At 36.1% G+C, this 17588-nt stretch overlaps 1 pseudogene; it reads left to right on the plus strand.

The window, feature by feature from the left end:
* Nucleotides 1–15841, plus strand: part of LOC109110710 — a 73400-nt pseudogene extending 57559 nt beyond the window's left edge.
* The last annotated feature ends 1747 nt before the right edge of the window (nt 15842–17588 follow it).

Below are 17588 nucleotides of genomic sequence, written 5' to 3' on the forward strand. Positions count from 1 at the left end.
TCTGTCCTTTGTGGATTGCAGCTGGCCTCTTCAGGCATAAACACATACGCACAAACTTTCCCTAATTTTTCACCCCTAGGCAAAACTATAGACTGACTGCACTTTGTTTTTCATGGAAGGTAGTTTCATGTTGGCATGCTGCTGTTGTGTTTTTGTGCCAAGGTCACGACTGGCTGATTTCCACACAAACTGTCAGATGACCCCTCACTCCATCAGCAGCTGCCTCAACGATGACTATCAGGCCTGCCTCACATCTTACACCAGACTCATTGGTGAGCTATATCTAATATTTATTAATAGATAGATAGATAGATAATTTTAAAATTATTATTATTATTACTACTACTACACATAAACTATCATTGAAAATGTTGGGGATTATGAGATTATTTTATTTTATTTTATATTTTGGAAAGGAATGAATACTTTTATTCATCAAAGATGCATTAAACTGATCAAAAGTGAAAGTAAAGACTTGTTTCCATTCATTCTATTTCAAATGAATACTGTTCTTTTGAACTTTTCATTCATTAAAGAATTCTGAAAGAAATGTATCATGGTTTCCTCAAAAATATATATATATATATATATATATATATATATATAAATAAATAAATATTAAGCAGCACAACTGTTTTCAACATTGATAGAACAACTGTGAACAACTTTACATCACTGGAATAAATTACATTTTAAAATATATTAAAATAGAAAACAGTTATTTAAAATTTTACAAGTATTATTGTCTCCACAATATTGCAGTACTTTTGATCAAACAAATGCAGCTTTGGTGAGCATAAGAGACTGCTTTAAAAAATATTAAATTAATTTTACTGACTTTTGAACGGTATTGTATTGCATAATATTAGAAAATGTAAGTCATTGTCAATAGAACATGAGAAAAGTACTATTAATATTTTATCAAACTTTTGTGCACCATCTTTAGTAAACATTAAGAACTTCAAATATAATGAAACTGAACAAATATTTGTTTTTTGACTCATCCATTCATCAATAAAAAATAGACAAAAAAATGTCAATAACAAAAAGACATATAAAATATTCTAAATTTTACCCCGGAAAAGTAATTCTGATATTCATGTTCATTTAATCATTTTTCTCTGATACACATTATTCGGTAACCTAGAATGACTTGTTTTGTTGGATTTGTTCTGCCTATAGGTACAGATATGACTCCAAACTACATGGACTCAGGTCACTCAAACTTCACCATCTCCCCCTGGTGTACCTGCAGAGGCAGCGGCAATCAGGAGGAAGAGTGTGAGAAATTTCTACAGGACTTCAGAGAAAACACCTGTCTCCGTAAGTCTTTCTTCTTTTGTTATTAAAGCTTTTCTTCTGTAAAGTCTGTCCCTGCAGCTTCAGTCATCGCTTAGCTTCCAGCTTTCTCATTCAATTCAGAATTTATACTCAGCTTTTTGATAAGTAATTGAGGATGCGGTACTTACATGAGCATGCGGTTGTTTAGAAATAGGTTTCTTAAACGTGAATGCTGCAGCTACGGTGACAGTGTTTGAAACATGCTATGTTTTGTGTTTACTTTCCATTACAAAATTCATTCCATGTGTGGAAGCTCTACCCACCTCTAGAATCATAAATGTCTGGTTGTTTTGTAACTAATGTCATGCTTGTTGGCAGAAAGTAAACATGTAGGCTGAGGCTAAATAAGGCTTCCAGCATGACTTGTTATCATGTGCTGCAACAGGACTCCTTTTTTGGCATTTCATAGTGATAATGTGTCTGTAAAGTCATTTAAACAGAATTTTATGGCTTATTTTGAAATGATAATCTAATTAATTAATTAATTCATTCATCTAGATTTACATATTTGTAATGTATAATACTGTATGTATGCTAGTGTTCTCCAAAACAGTGACTAGACGTTTCAATTTGAAAGTATTTCTGTACATGGAAAATGGCCCAAAAATGGCCCATGGAAAGTATTTCTGTACATGGAAAATGGCCCACATATATATATATATATATATATATATATATATATATATATATATATATATATATATATATATATATTTAAATGCATTATTAGATATGGGCAGATAAAATTATTATTAACAGGAGGCAAATAAAAGAGAATCTAAGATGAAGAAATTGATTCAACATGTTTGATTGCTTGGCAGGAATATCTTCCAGAGAGTGAAATAAATAACAAAGCGGAAAAATGAAAACATAAGATAATAAGCTACAGAGCTTCGGGCATTAGCTCAGGAGACAGTTCATCCGATATCCCACTGTGAGATAGGCTGAGAGAGACTTCTCGAGTCAAAACAAGCATGGGTACAGTATAATTTGCATGGATTTCATGTAGATCATGGCTCTCTAACCAAACCTAGCGAGCCGCTTTCGTAGACTGCATTTTAAGGAATTGTAGGCATGCTTTTGATGTGACAGTTGTTGCAAAAATCAACAATACCTCAATTTAGGTGAATTGTAAGGTAGCATCAAACACCAACATATCCATACTGAGAACATGATAATCCCATAATAAACTGGCAGACACAATTAATGTCCTTGGGTTTGATGTCAGCAACATACTAATATGAAACTCTTTTGAAATCAATAGTCTACTTCACATTAGCAGCATTATTCTTATGGTGTTGGTAAATGCCTGTTAGTGAACTTGTGTTTTATATACAAGCTCATGGACGCAGTAGACCGCAAGCCAGCTCACATCATTTTAAGATAGTGTTTGTGTGTGTGTGTGTGTGTGTGTGTGTGTGTGTGTGTCTTGTTTTGTTTTTCTAGCAATTAACTGATTCAAAATCAGCAAGTGTTGCAGAATTAGCATTTAGCTGAACTGCTGACCCCCCAAATACAGTTAGCTATGCCTCATTCTTAACAAACTTGGAGAAGACGACACACATTACTTTTCTTCTCAAGGGATCTGGCGAGTTACAGTCCCTGACTTTCTGACTTCCTGCGGAAACATTCTCTTATGAAAATGTGCTTTGAATCAATGTGTTTTTCCTTTTCTTTTCCTACAGGAGATGCTATCCAGGCCTTCGGCTATGGGTCGCTACCCAAGCCTGATCCTCAGCCTAGTACAGGCTCAGTGAAACCTGACCTTGAGCCCACTGCCAACGTCCCTAAAACAACTATGGAACCTGGGGAGGAGCCCTGCATCATATCGTCCTGTGCAAATTTAAACGTAAGTCAGATTTTATGCATTCGAGTAGTTTTAGTGTTATATATTACATTGTACATTAAAAATAAAATGTATATAAGACACAAAAACAACATTGAAAAAAACCTACCCTCACTTAATTGTTTTGAACATGCATTTGTACTAAAGACTATAGAATTAATAACAAAATGATGTACCTGTACCTAAGTTCTTCTTAAGCACTGTAAACTTCAGCTACTGCATTTAAAATAAATGTAAACGATGATACATTTTCATTTAATTGCAATTAACATGTAAGTGAGTGTTGAAAACGTTACAATATGTTCTATTTTAAATTCCATATATAAAAAGTCTACTTTTTCCCATAAAAAGATAAGCTAAGAAAGAAATGGAGGTGTCTTAGCAAGTCACCATGCAGAAAATAAAAGAAGCAGCTGTGTGAATGAAATAAAATACTCAGCATGTTGCTTTGTAAATATTTAGATCTCACCACTAACAAAGCTGCATTTACAGAGCATCAATTACACACTTTACTCATTTATTTTAGTCATACATATTGTAGTGAAACATGGCAACATATTTACACATAGGAATATTGTATGCTAACTGCCACTTTGCATTTAATTAACATTTGATTGGACTAGTGGACAATAGGCAAGCTATGAACAGCTATAGAATAAACAAACGACAAGAAATAAATTAGTTGACATTTGTACCTTTGTTTGGCTAATTGCACACACACACACACACACACACACACACACACACACACACACACACACACACACACACACACACACACACACACACACACTGCATTGCAGAGTTTTTCACCTGAGTGCAGAATACTCTCCAGAGATCTTGATGGGCTCATAATTAACATACCCAAGCAGGAAGTTTAAAAACTGCATGTCACTATTTACACTGCATGTGTTTGCGTATGTGTGTGTATCTGTACGTGCTGAGCCAGTAGAGCAATGCTTAATTTATTGTAAAAATGATAATTAGTGCATTACCCAAGCAGGAAGTTTATAATTAGAGACTGCCTGAGGGGAAACATTGTCAAACTTCACCATTCTCTAGCAATTCAGAAACTTGTCAGATGCGCATCACAGATTCACCCCATTGCTGAAACTCAGATTTTTCTTCCGGTCCCACTCAATTGAAAGATGAATAGTTTGCCATAGGCCATTTTTCTCATTCTGACAGGTAGAGAGAAAATGGGCAAAGTCTCGCTCTGTTTACCGTGTTTTAATTCCAGGCAGGGTTTGGCATCACAGTGATTTTTGGAGGTGAAATTCAAAGGGGGCGCTTTGCTCGATCTAGCAGGTCCAATAGCACTTAAAGAGTGCCTGAGGCAGGAAGGATGTTCCTTCACAGAATCTACATGTAGATGTGACAAGACAAGATTGCTCATGGGCACAAAAGCTATAAATCGTTTCCAGTGCTCCACTGGTATGAATTATCAGATATTCAACTAGTTATTCATACTGTCCCTGCTACAAAAATGAAATCAAATTAAATTATTAAATTAAATTCTGTCATATTAATAATAGACAATAAAATGTCATTTCATTGGAAAAACATGGAAAATGACATTTTTATTCTAAGTCATATTTATTTGCTTGATCGATGTCTTTGTAGAACATTTGAAATAACTGAGATAATTTGGCTAACTGATACGGAACTGTAATGTGGTCGACAGAGATGGAGCTACTTCATAGGTTGTTCTAATCCCATAAAACCTCCATTCATCTTCTGAATACAAATTAAGATATTTTTGATGAATTCTGAGAGCTCTCTGACCCTTCCATAGACAACAATGTAATTACCACGATCAAGGTCCAGAAACATAGCAAGGAGATTGGTAAAATAATCCATGTGGCATCAGGGGTTCAACAGTAATTTTAGGAAACTATGAGAATACTTTTTGTACGCAAAAAAAAATAAAAAAAAATAACGACTTTATTCAACAATTTGTCTCCTCCGTGTCACCCAGTGCCCTTTTGGAGAGAATCCACTGAGTGTAAACAGTGTATGCTATTCTGTGCCAGCTGCATCACGTGTCTTTCCGTACAAAAAGTATTCTCGTAGCTTTTGATTTAATGCAGTCAAATTGAAAGCCTTCAAGTGCACCTGGGAAATTCTTATCTTTGAGGACATTCGTTATTACGACATGTCACACATTCAGGTCAGAAAATAATACGCAGGTTGCCTAAACAAAGCAAACAAAAACAAGAATTCTATTGTGAACAATAAATCCAAATAACTACATCTGAATTCAAAATTACATCTCAATTTGCCATATCATTCGTTATAATTCACACATTCAAGTTAGAAATGGCCATGCCCAATCTTACATTAAAAAAAAGTTGATACGGAGCATGGTTTGCTCTCACAAAGGCCTGTGAAAGAGCTGTGTACCAGGAGGAATGATTCTGTTTGAGCAAGGTTGTATGTACACTACACATCAGTGTCTTTCTCTATGTTTCTGTGTAAACAAGCTGAACATGTGAGAGAGTTCTAAAGCAAAGAGCTGAGATGTCAATGAGTGGAAGAGAAATGGAGGGAGATGTTGAGAAGCGAAGGGGAGAGAGGAGGGCATTAGTAGAGCTGTGAACAGAGATCTGGGCTGATGTCAACAGGCAGCTGACACACATCACCGCTCTCGCTAATTAATTGGCTTTTAGTCACTGTCCTCTGTTTCTCTCACCGAAACACCCCCCCCCAACAAACATCCCCGCCTGTCAACACACAATTTCGGGCTCTTCCTTTGTCTCTCGCTCTGTCTGTCTCTGTCTCTCTCTCTTTTGCTCGCTCTCTTTGCCAGCTGACGTTTTGGCAGTTATGGCTTTTGCCTAAGCCTGCATCTAATTATGCATGTTTACACAGGAGATGCTGAAAGTTCACTGCATGAGCTAACACTATTTCAACACATTCACTACATTCACAGATCAGGTAAAATGCACATTAAACAAACTACAGAGACGTACTATACACAAACACTAATAAATAATTAGATATTGGTAACTCTAGTAGTAGTTCCTTCACTTGAAACATAATGTGGTAAATTTACTAAAATTGAATCGCACTTACTGATAGTGTAGTTGATAGATAGATAGATAGATACACTCACCTAAAGGATTATTAGGAACACCTGTTCAATTTCTCATTAAAGCAATTATCTAATCAACCAATCACATGGCAGTTGCTTCAATGCATTTAGGGGTGTGGTCCTGGTCAAGACAATCTCCTGAACTCCAAACTGAATGTCAGAATGGGAAAGAAAGGTGATTTAAGCAATTTTGAGTGTGGCATGGTTGTTGGTGCCAGACGGCCGGTCTGAGTATTTCACAATCTGCTCAGTTACTGGGATTTTCACACACAACCATTTCTAGGGTTTACAAAGAATGGTGTGAAAAGGGAAAAAATCCAGTATGCGGCAGTCCTGTGGGCGAAAAATGCCTTGTTGATTGCAGAGGTCAGAGGATAATGGGCTGACTGATTCAAGCAGATAGAAGAGCAACTTTGACTGAAATAACCACTCGTTACAACCGAGGTATGCAGCAAAGCATTTTGTGAAACCACAACACGCACAACCTTGAGGTGGATGGGCTACAACAGCAGAAGACCCCACCGGGTACCACTCATCTCCACTACAAATAGGAAAAAGAGGCTACAATTTGCACAAGCTCACCAAAATTGGGACAGTTGAAGACTGGAAAAATGTTGCCTGGTCTGATGAGTCTCGATTTCTGTTGAGACACATTCAGATGATAGAGTCAGAATTTGGCGTAAACAGAATGAGAACATGGATCCATCATGCCTTGTTACCACTGTGCAGGCTGTGGGGGTGGTGTAATGGTGTGGGAATGTTTTCCTTGGCACACTTTAGGCCTCTTTTCTTTTTAGTGCCAATTGGGCATTGTGTTAAATGCCACAGCCTACCTGAGCATTGTTTATGACCATGTCCATCCCTTTATGACCCTCCATGTACCCATCCTCTGATGGCTACTTCCAGCAGGATAATGCCCCATGTCACAAAGCTCGAATCATTTCAAATTGGTTCTTGAAATGACAATGAGTTCACTGTATTAAATGGCCCCCACAGTCACCAGATCTCAACCCAATAGAGCATCTTTGGGATGTGGTGGAACAGGCGCTTTCGTTGCCCTGGATGTGCATCCCACAAAATCTTCATCACTGGCAAGATGCTATCCTATCAATATGGGCCAACATTTCTAAAGAATGCTTTCAGCACCTTGTGAAATCAATTGCCAGTAGAATTATCTGAAGGCGAAAGTATTAGTATGGTGTTCCTAATAATCCTTTGGGTGAGTGTAGATAGATAGATAGATAGATAGATAGATAGATAGATAGATAGATAGATAGATAGATAGATGTTTTTCACCAGATTAGATTGTTAATATAAAATAATATAAAATAAAATAAAACTTTCCACACTTTTCACAAATGAAATCAAGGAGGATAGCTAACATGTAGCAATCTCACAATACAAACAAAATACAGTAAAGCATACGGCAACAGCAATATTTGCCTAAATATATTTGTATTAAGACATTTAAAATACATGCTTTCAGTGAACATTTTTGGATGGAATGACACAAATGAATCCGTGTGCGCATGAGATCTCAATCGAATCTCGGCTTTTTTAAAAATTAAAGCTAAACCAAACCGTCTGTAAATATGGTGTGGTAATTCAATTCAATTCACTTCAAGTTTATTTGTATAGCGCTTTTTACGATACAAATCATTACAAACAACTGGAAATTAAGGTTTCTACAATATTAGTTAGTAGCTTAATCAGTGGTGACTGTCAGTTTCATGTGCATATAAGCAGAAAAATGTTCAGAAAAAATCAATAAAAAGACGTAAACAAACAGACGATATTAACACTATTAACAGCAGATCAATCAAACTTATAGCAAAATGTGGTAGTTCCGTATGTTGTCTCTGGGGTTAGCATCATCTGAGGTCCTCTGAGGCTGGCATATCATCTTTCTCAGGTGTTCTGGATCCCAGAACTGGAGCGTTGTGTAAATCCTAGTTACCCGGGATGTAAATCCCGTGGCAAAACAGAGAAACAACAGAGACATAATTAGCGTAGCTGCTGTTCCAAGCCAAGTAAAATTAATTTTTAACCGCAAGCTAAAGAATATAATGCACATTGATTTAGATATAACTGCCTCCAAAATTAGTGCCAATTGGCTTGGCCAAAGAGGTTTGTTTAAATGCCACAGAGAGAGTGTGTCTACCTGAGGCATTCCAGTTTTGGGACCATGTCCGAACCCTTTAGTGGACCTCCATGTACCCATCTTTTGGGACCTGATGGCTACTTCCAGCAGGATAATGCGACCATGGGCACAAAGCTCGAATCATTTCATATTGGTTTGGGGTTGAACATTTTCTTGACAATGAGTTCACTGTATTAAATGGCCCCACCTACAGTCACCAGATCTCCAGTCCCAATAGAGAACTCTTTGGGATAACATGTGGTGGGCAACAGGGAAGCTTCGTGATTTTCCAAGTTACTGGATGTGCATACCCACAAATCTTCATCAACTGGGTCCAATAAGATGCTATCCTATCAATATGGATAAAAAATTGGTCACCATTTCTACAAACACACTCTGTTAGCTTTCATAATTTAGAAGTTGCACCTTGTTGTTGAATCATAGTTGCCACGTAGTAATTAAGGGGCAGTTCTGAAGCAGAGAGACCTAGGACAGATCCTTGTGGCACTCCATAGTTTTAGGTATAAATGAGATGACCCCATTTAATAAACAAGTGGTAGCGAATCGGACAGGTAGGATGCCCTTGGATACTGTATAGTTTTGTAATCTATCTATGAGTATGTCGTGATCTTGTGTCAAATCAGCACTAAGATCAAGGAAAAAAACTAGCAATGAGATGCAAGCCTTGGTCTGATGCCAAGAAGCAAGTCATTTGTAATTTAACAAGTGCAGTTTCTGTGCTATGAAACACCGACTATAGAGATCATTTTTTTAGCAGGTAGGAGCACAATTGAGCAGACACAACTTTTTCTAAAATAAGATTTGAAATGGGTCTGTAATAGAATAGAGGCTTAATAACCGCCAGCTTGAAATGGTTTTGGGACGTGACCTAAAGATACCCGACGAGTTAATAATATGCGAAGCGGGGTTTTTCTGCTACAGGTAACAACTAGACAGAGACTAGATAGATAGTTGTAAAGCTACTGCAGTTTCTTTGGGTGATAAAACCTAAAGTATTAGACGCTGTAGAATCTACATAGTGATTATCATAGAGTCAGACTGTGATAGAATATTTAGATCGGGTGGCGTCTGGTTATTTGTTATCTAGCCACTGTGCTAAATTAAAAAAAAACACCACCCTTGATTGTTGATTGTTTTCTAAGTATAAAAAGAGCCTGTCTATAGCTGGAAAATGTTTTTCCAAATTCTAAAAACTTTTAGTTTTTCACACTTTTCACAAAGATTAATCAGGAGGATAGCTCTAACCTTTGTAGCAATCTCACAATACAATGTACAAAAGACAGTAAAGCCAGTACGGCAATCCAAACCAACCTACAAAAAAAAAAACACAAAAGAAAAATCTGTTTTTAGAAAAACACAAGATATCCAAAATAAAATACACTTAAAAAAACGATATCTATGTCAGTACATCTTTCCATGCGATCTGTGTTTTGAGTAATTCATGAGATCTCCAATCGAATCGACTTTTAAAAATTAAAGCTAAACCAAACGTCTGTAAATATGTGTGGTTATAACTCCCATCATATGACCATCATTTGATGAATACACAAATGAAATAGTTAAATAGCACAGAATTTTTTAAGAATATGGCACAATGTGGCTAATTTACATAGAAGGAGCCATATATGTCTGAATGGAAAATACATTTAATAAAAGACTTAATTACAATGACCACGAAACAATTTGTGCTTGATTAAACTAGTTTGTTCATGAATAATACAGGGGTCTGCAGTGAAATCCCACATACACTTTAACAGCTCATATAATGCACTTACTTCAAAACATCTTAAAATCACTCATTCTAATAGTCCTTCATGCTTTACCTTTTAATCAGAGGAGGAGAGATTAAGATCGATTGAGTCTCGGGTAAATAGCATTGTGTGGAGAGAAGGCTGACTAAGGGAGCAACGCACAAATTGAGGCACTAAATCCCAGTGGGATACAGTCTCTGCCTCCCAGCCATTGTATGTGTCGTGGCCTTTGGGTTTTCTGGACTACAACACCTGATTAAACCAACAGCTTTGTGAGGGGCAAACAGATGCAGGATGTTGCTGCAAGAATGCAATTTTAATTATAAAACGCTGAGAGGTGTTCTTGATATCTTTAGAAACAATTCAGCACCGAAACCAGGCGTTGGCATTGTCCATGCACTATACTTCTGTTCTATCTTGAAGGTGTCTGGAGATGATTACATCTCCTCTAAGCCTCAGTGGTCTTATTGCAAATGCCAACCTGGCCACGCGGATGTACTCCAGGCCTGGCTGAAAGGTCTCAGTCTTTATTCTAACATAATTGAAAACAGATTTATTGGATTAGGGCGAGTCTGCGTCTGTGCGAGTGCACTAGTTCAATCCCACCCTCCTTTGTCATAACAATATCGCAGCCACGTCTTGCCAAACAAGCTTTGATGACCTTGTTTGGGGGAACAGAATTTTACAGCATGCGATGCAGGAATAAATGTATGGTTATGAGTCAATATGAATGGAATGATTTGCACCTCCTTGTAAAGACCTTCAGAAGTATGAGGCCTACTGAGAATTTAGCCAATTAAAAGAAGATGGCCAAAAGCGGTGGCTGTAAATAAAACAAGATGTGTAGAATGGGACAATATGTACGGACAAGCTATATGGATGTCTGTCTGTATTATACTATCGGCAGTTTATCTACCACAATTGCAGGACATATAAATGGTAACATTTCTGGGTTTTTTTTTTTTCTTCTGTTTTTTTAAAGGGTAAAGAGCAAAGTTTTAAAGCACAGATTTTCAACCAGCTTTGTATTGTTTTTTATATATATATATTATATATTTTAAAGTTTTTTTTTTTAATGATCTGCAACAACAACAGAAAAATATAACAGACAAAAGGAAAGTTATAATGAAAATAATAAAATAAATATATGCTCATTAATGGCTGAAAGTAGAACACTGAAATGTACAAACAGTATTTTCACATTATTGTATGCCCGCTCACAAAGAGTTGGATCGAACCCAGTGCATTATGGGTGAAGTACTGTAAAAATGAATACATTCATTATTTACTTACCATTCATTGTAGAGAGTACTTGTGTGGTCATTCTATAATTTATTAAAAAATCTTCTTGACAAAAATTGCAATATACCAGTTTGACATTAAATTAAGTTAAAACAAGCTTATTAAAAAAAATAAATAAATGTGGTTCTCAAATTAAAATATCCAAGTACCAGCTAGCTTCAACAAATTTCCGTCTGATTTTTTTTTCAGCTCTGCACAAAATGACATCTCTGACATCTCTCAAACTGAGTGACATAATGACATATTTTGATTGATATTCCTGTAGTTCAAATAAATCATGCTGCTGCAAGAGCCTCATCAGTCCCTTTATTACCCTTTACATATCTGTGGAAGAGCCCCATCAGAGCAGAAACTAACACTCTCACACATTTAGAGAACTGCAATGCATTGCATGTGTTAATATGCACATTTTGGAAGCTAATTCAAACGTTTTGGAATTATATTTTGAAATCTCTTTAAACTTCTTTCTGTCTAGAAACTCTTCTCTCAGACTGGTTACATTATTGAACTTAGCCTCTATATTCTGGAGTTTCTGACCCTCAAAAAATCTATAAAAGAAAGAGACATACCAGTGAGCCTGATAGCGCTTCACATAAGACTCGTTGTCCGATGATAGATAAGATAGACATGCATTACAGAGTAGATCTCTCAAACAAGACACCATCGTATTATACTTATTTCCATATCTCAAGGATAACCTTATTTCCTTGCAGGAACTTGATTGCTATCCATCAAAAGACTACGTCTGCGAAAGTGAGGTAAGAAGTGCAAAGATGAAACTTTCCAAGCCAGTGAGTTCAAGCATTATCTGTAAGCATCTCCTGCTTGTGCATGAGGGGAAAATGCTTGATGAATATTGTGTCCAGAAACAAAGCACCACTGCACGGCTTTATTTTAAATGTGTTGTAATCACACATATACCTTATATGGTCACTTGCTTAACTTGTGCTTCAAAAGCTTGAGAGGGTTAGGTGAACCACCAAGACTGAGATATATATTAAGACATTTTTCATTATTTATATTTTCATCTTGAATTTTGACATTATTTTCATGATGATTAATAATAATAATAATAATTTGTATTTCTGTAATATAAAAACATTTATATTAATGTAATTGTAATGAGAACAAAATGACAAGCACCTCTGAAAATAATGTGAAATACAAAATGTAAAAAAAAAAAAAAATTATAAAAATGGAAAATATTAAGAAATGTTATGGTAGTATCTGTCGACTGAATACTACCGTATGTAGATTCATAAAAATAATGTCAGTTACAAAATAAAAACAAATTTAATATCTTTTTTTATTGTGACATTACTTTCATGTCCAATAATAATAATAATATTAATAATAATAATAACGTATATTACTGTAATGCAAGATATGAACCCTTATGGTACCAATTGTGAACTACTATACATACTATCATGAAAATATTGTCAGTAAAAAGTACAAAAAATACATTTACATTTAATATTATGTTAATATTATAAAATATTTATTATTATTATTATTATTATAAAAACTCATTCAATTAATGCAATGCAATAATGTATTATATTAAAATTGCATTAAGAATTTTTGTTATCCCTGTGTATGTTTTTTGTAAAGCATGACCTGGACTTATTTTCATGATATTCACCAATGTCTGGTATTCACCAGCGCAATGTCTGGTGTTCCATGTCATATTATTTTGTTGTTGTTTTTTCCTGACAGGTTCCTGGCAGTCCACCTAACACAAGAGTAGAGGGCCCCAGAAATTCAAGTCCAGCTCTATCTGATGTTTTAATGCTCGGTCTGTTGTTTGCTCTTGGAAACCTCGCTATGTAGACCTACCTGAGCTTCATAAGCCAGCACAGGGAGGACAAGGCTGATGGAAACCCCCTCATGATCATCTTCAGACCAAACTCATGCCTCTCTCCTCTACTGCAGCTTTCTCTCTTTCTTTCTTTCAGACAAACACCAAACAGAAAGAACACAGAAACACATATCGAAAAGACTGCTGCATCCTCGCCATGGCCGAAACAGAACATTGCATACCGAATGAGCAAACGGCCAAGAAACAGATATTGCGTACTTAGCCGCTTGAGTCCAAAGTCTGGTGCCTGATTGGTGGACATGCAACTAAAGGCCCAGGCACAGAGCTTTCCAGTCTACTGTACTACTTCTTGCCACCCACACCACCCATAAAAAGGGCGTCTCGCAGCACCCATCAGGCCTGAATTACCCGTTGTCTGGCACTGGATTACACCACCTCTGAGATGCATTCTCCATCCCGGCCCACTGCCCATTTATTGGATTTTCCACGCTCTTCTTTGACAGCTGCTTTAGCTTTCTCATTGTGATTATTCCTTTTCGGTTCCGTATTTTCTCCTTCTTTTGTCCACCAGTTGAACATGAGTAATTACTTTCCCATGGTTCTTTTAAACGTGAAGTGTTTGAAGTTTAAATCTGTACCCTGTCGACACGGCACAAGGTGGATGTCACGGGCAACAGCTCTCTTAGTCACATTCTGTACTTAGTTTGACAGATTTGAAAAAGAAAAGAACGTTGAGATGAAGTTGATGAAAATGTACCAGTGGATCAACAGAAGTAGATCTTTACAAACGGCTTTCGTGTGGGTTCACAATGTCAATGGGCTGCCCACACATGTATAATTTTGTCTGTGAATATGAATGTTTTTCTTTCCAAAAGTACAGCTGTTAATTATTATGTGTTGTCTTTAACTGAATGATGATGAGACTCTAGAGAAAGCAGTGGGAGTGACAAGAACTGCATGACTGAGGAAGACCTGGAGGTGCTCATACCACTAACCATTATTAGTCACGCCATAATCGGTCTCCGGTTAAATGGAGTTCTAGACGAGAAAAACCCTGCCGAGGACAGCTAGCATTTTGGGATGTTCATCGTCATGTGAATCATTGTGTGCAGTTTATGATGTGGCCTTACTCTTTGTGTTCCTTCTCATTATTGTCTAGTCGCTGTGTGGAGAAGGTCGATGCCGAGTTTTGATGTTCAGAATGTTTTTAAAAATGTACTCACCCCCGATTCACAGGTTCGGTAAATGCACTAGATACATATGACTCTTTTATCAACATTCCAAATACTGAAGTTATGAACAAAACAGACATCGATATATATATAAATATATAAATGTAAAGTTCAAAACTACAAAGATTTATATATTGTGTCCTAGGCTTGTTACATGCATACCATTGCAAAGCAAATGATAAATATGAACATTCTTTGTGTAAATATGGCACTAATGGGAAATGGAAACACATTAAAGTTATGTCGTATCAGTGGGGATCTGTCTGTGAAAACATTAAAACATCAACAGGCAAACTTTTTTTCATTAAAAGATGATTCAATACTTTATAGTACTAAAAGATTTATGGGATTAAGGATCCAGTGATGTAATAATCAGCTCTATTTTGCCAGATGCTCAAAAAGTAATCTCTTCTTGTTTGGTGGGAATGTTCCTAGAATTGTACTTTTGTTGAAACATCTGGAATATATAGATATATAAACAGTATATTTTTGAAGTATGCTGCCTTTTTAAGGGAGAAAAAAAAAATATATATATATATTTTAAGGGGGCTATCAAGTCAAAAGGCAGGTTTGTCATTGTTGAGTGAGAACAAGAGCAAATTGAAATGGTACAAAAAATGATCCTGTCACCAGACACTGACAATGTGATTCGTGCTCTGAAGTGATTTTCAAAAATGTGCTGTCATATTCAGTGGGAACACAAGTAGCAGTTAAAAAAAAAAAAAAAAACTTTGTGAATTCTCTGAAAGGTGTCAGTTTAAATTTAGTCTTACTACCTTTTAACAAACAAAAAACAAAGTGAATTTGAATCTCAATATACCTGAGCAGAAAACATCCACCATATGCTCCCCAAAAACAGCTCTGATTCTGTATATCAAAAAGGCCTACTGGGGTTTGGATAATATTTTGACAGGAGTGTGATTGTTAAGTGTGTGTGAGTGTGTAGCCTACATGTACAATTCGTTTGTGTATGAGATTTTTAGCTATGGTTGGGTGGGGAGGGGATTTGGTATCAGGGAGAGACCATTTGAATGACAAATGTAAGCTTCAGATGCAAAGAAATGAACTATGAAAAAAGAGTAGCACTTCACAGAGACATTCAATGATGCTTTTGCTGTGTCACATGACTTTGATAAACCATCGTGATTTGATCACCTCTGGAATTAGCAGAGCTCTACGTCATCTCATCACTGCTTTGATGTAAGGGTCACCTCCCTTTGTAGACTGCTGTGAGGTCCAGATATGCTAATGCTGTGCTTGTTTCCTGATCAATAAAGCCACTTCAATTTTTACTGCTTTCCATATTTGTTTCTCAGTGTGTTGAGAACATCCACCATGGTACCTTTTGCGGTTTAAAATCCAGTGAGTGGCTCTAGAAGCACATTCAGATGAACATGAATCTGGCAATGGTTTATCATTGGTTTTGGTACGTATTACTTCAATTTGGAAATGAAATGTCTGGTAAGTGGGACTAAAAGGTTAATGCTCTGTTGTGTTTGAAAATACCATACCAAATACACTAAACCCTAATATTAACAAAATAAATAAAAATACATTTGCTGAAGCAACCATGTACTGTAATTTTAGCTTGCTTCTTCAAGTCTTTGAGTTATTTAATCATGACTTGTACTACCTCGTAAACATTACAAGTGCAGTGCTGTACCAGGTGCGCTACCGAGCGTGGTTACTTTATCAGAAAAGCCATATATATGGAGCTGGTTATGTGATGCGGACGTCAAAACGTATTAGTGTACAAATCATGTACTATACATAAGACAGTAATATGCAAGGAACCACTCAAAAACAATCCTAATTAATAAAAATTATTGAATTGTTAATTTTTGTGAAAACAAACAAACAAACAACAACAACAACAAAAACATAATTGCTGTTTTACTGGCGTTAGTGTTTATTTCCACTGCAGTAAATTGAATGTATATGTACATGTACAAAAATAAAAGCTAGGTAGAGGCATATTTTCTAATTATCCTGTGTTTCTTTCAAATGTACATTTATAATTCTACATTTACATGATTCTGCACCACTATTATCACCAAAAAGAATAGTAAAAATATACAGATGTTTTTTTTTTTTTTTTTTTTTTTTTTTTTTTAAACAGGCTTTCTAAGCATTTCCCCTTTATTCCATTGGTCAGTCAAACAAATAACCCCGCCCCAAATTCACTCTATTGGTTGAGCTGTTGCTGTTGTCATGCAGGTCAGGATACTGAAACACTTTCAACACTTTATTATAAAATAAGACTTTATTTTCTCTGCATATTAAGCTGGAATAAGAAAAAGTATTTTAAGCTTTGCATGTGAGTTAAATACAGAATAATAACCCTATTAGTTAAACATTATGAATACATTTGTCATCATCAACATTCCTGTTTTCAATCAAATCATTGGAATTGCCTGATAGGATGTGTTGAATTGTTCATGATGGATTCTAGCTTCGCCAATGTCTACCACCAGTTCTGAATTATGTTTTATGACTGCTGGTCTCAGCTTTTTATATCATCCTGATATAGAGTAATATATGCCTCTGAGACAGTTCCATCTAGTTAAACAAAGAACAGATTGCATCCCACTTTCCTTTATATCCGCCCGCTCAATAAGCTTTATCGCACAATGTTAAGATGTTATCAGGTCATTTTGTCCAAACTTCATCTCAAGAGACATTTTCATTTGTGACCAATTTCTTCACTGGCAATTTGCACAGACACTGTTAAAAACAGACTTGACATAGCTTTGAGGATCCATTTGGGATCCAGCCTCATTATACAAAACTCGGTCTGAGAAGGGTCTATACCTTTCAGTAATTAAGTCTAAAAATGGATAGCTTGTGCAGTACTTTATGGTTATATATACTTTGTTATTTCATTTCACTATTTTATCCCCACAATGAAATACATGTGCAAGCAAAACACCCAGACTGAGGCTCATACACTTCTCGAATATCAACAAAGCACTTTTTGATTTCCAGCAGAATTCAAGGCCTTTTCATAATTGAGAGGCTAATTAGTTTCTACAGCATACA

The sequence above is a fragment of the Cyprinus carpio genome, chromosome B8, assembly GCF_018340385.1.
Source record: "Cyprinus carpio isolate SPL01 chromosome B8, ASM1834038v1, whole genome shotgun sequence".
NCBI lineage: Eukaryota > Metazoa > Chordata > Actinopteri > Cypriniformes > Cyprinidae > Cyprinus > Cyprinus carpio.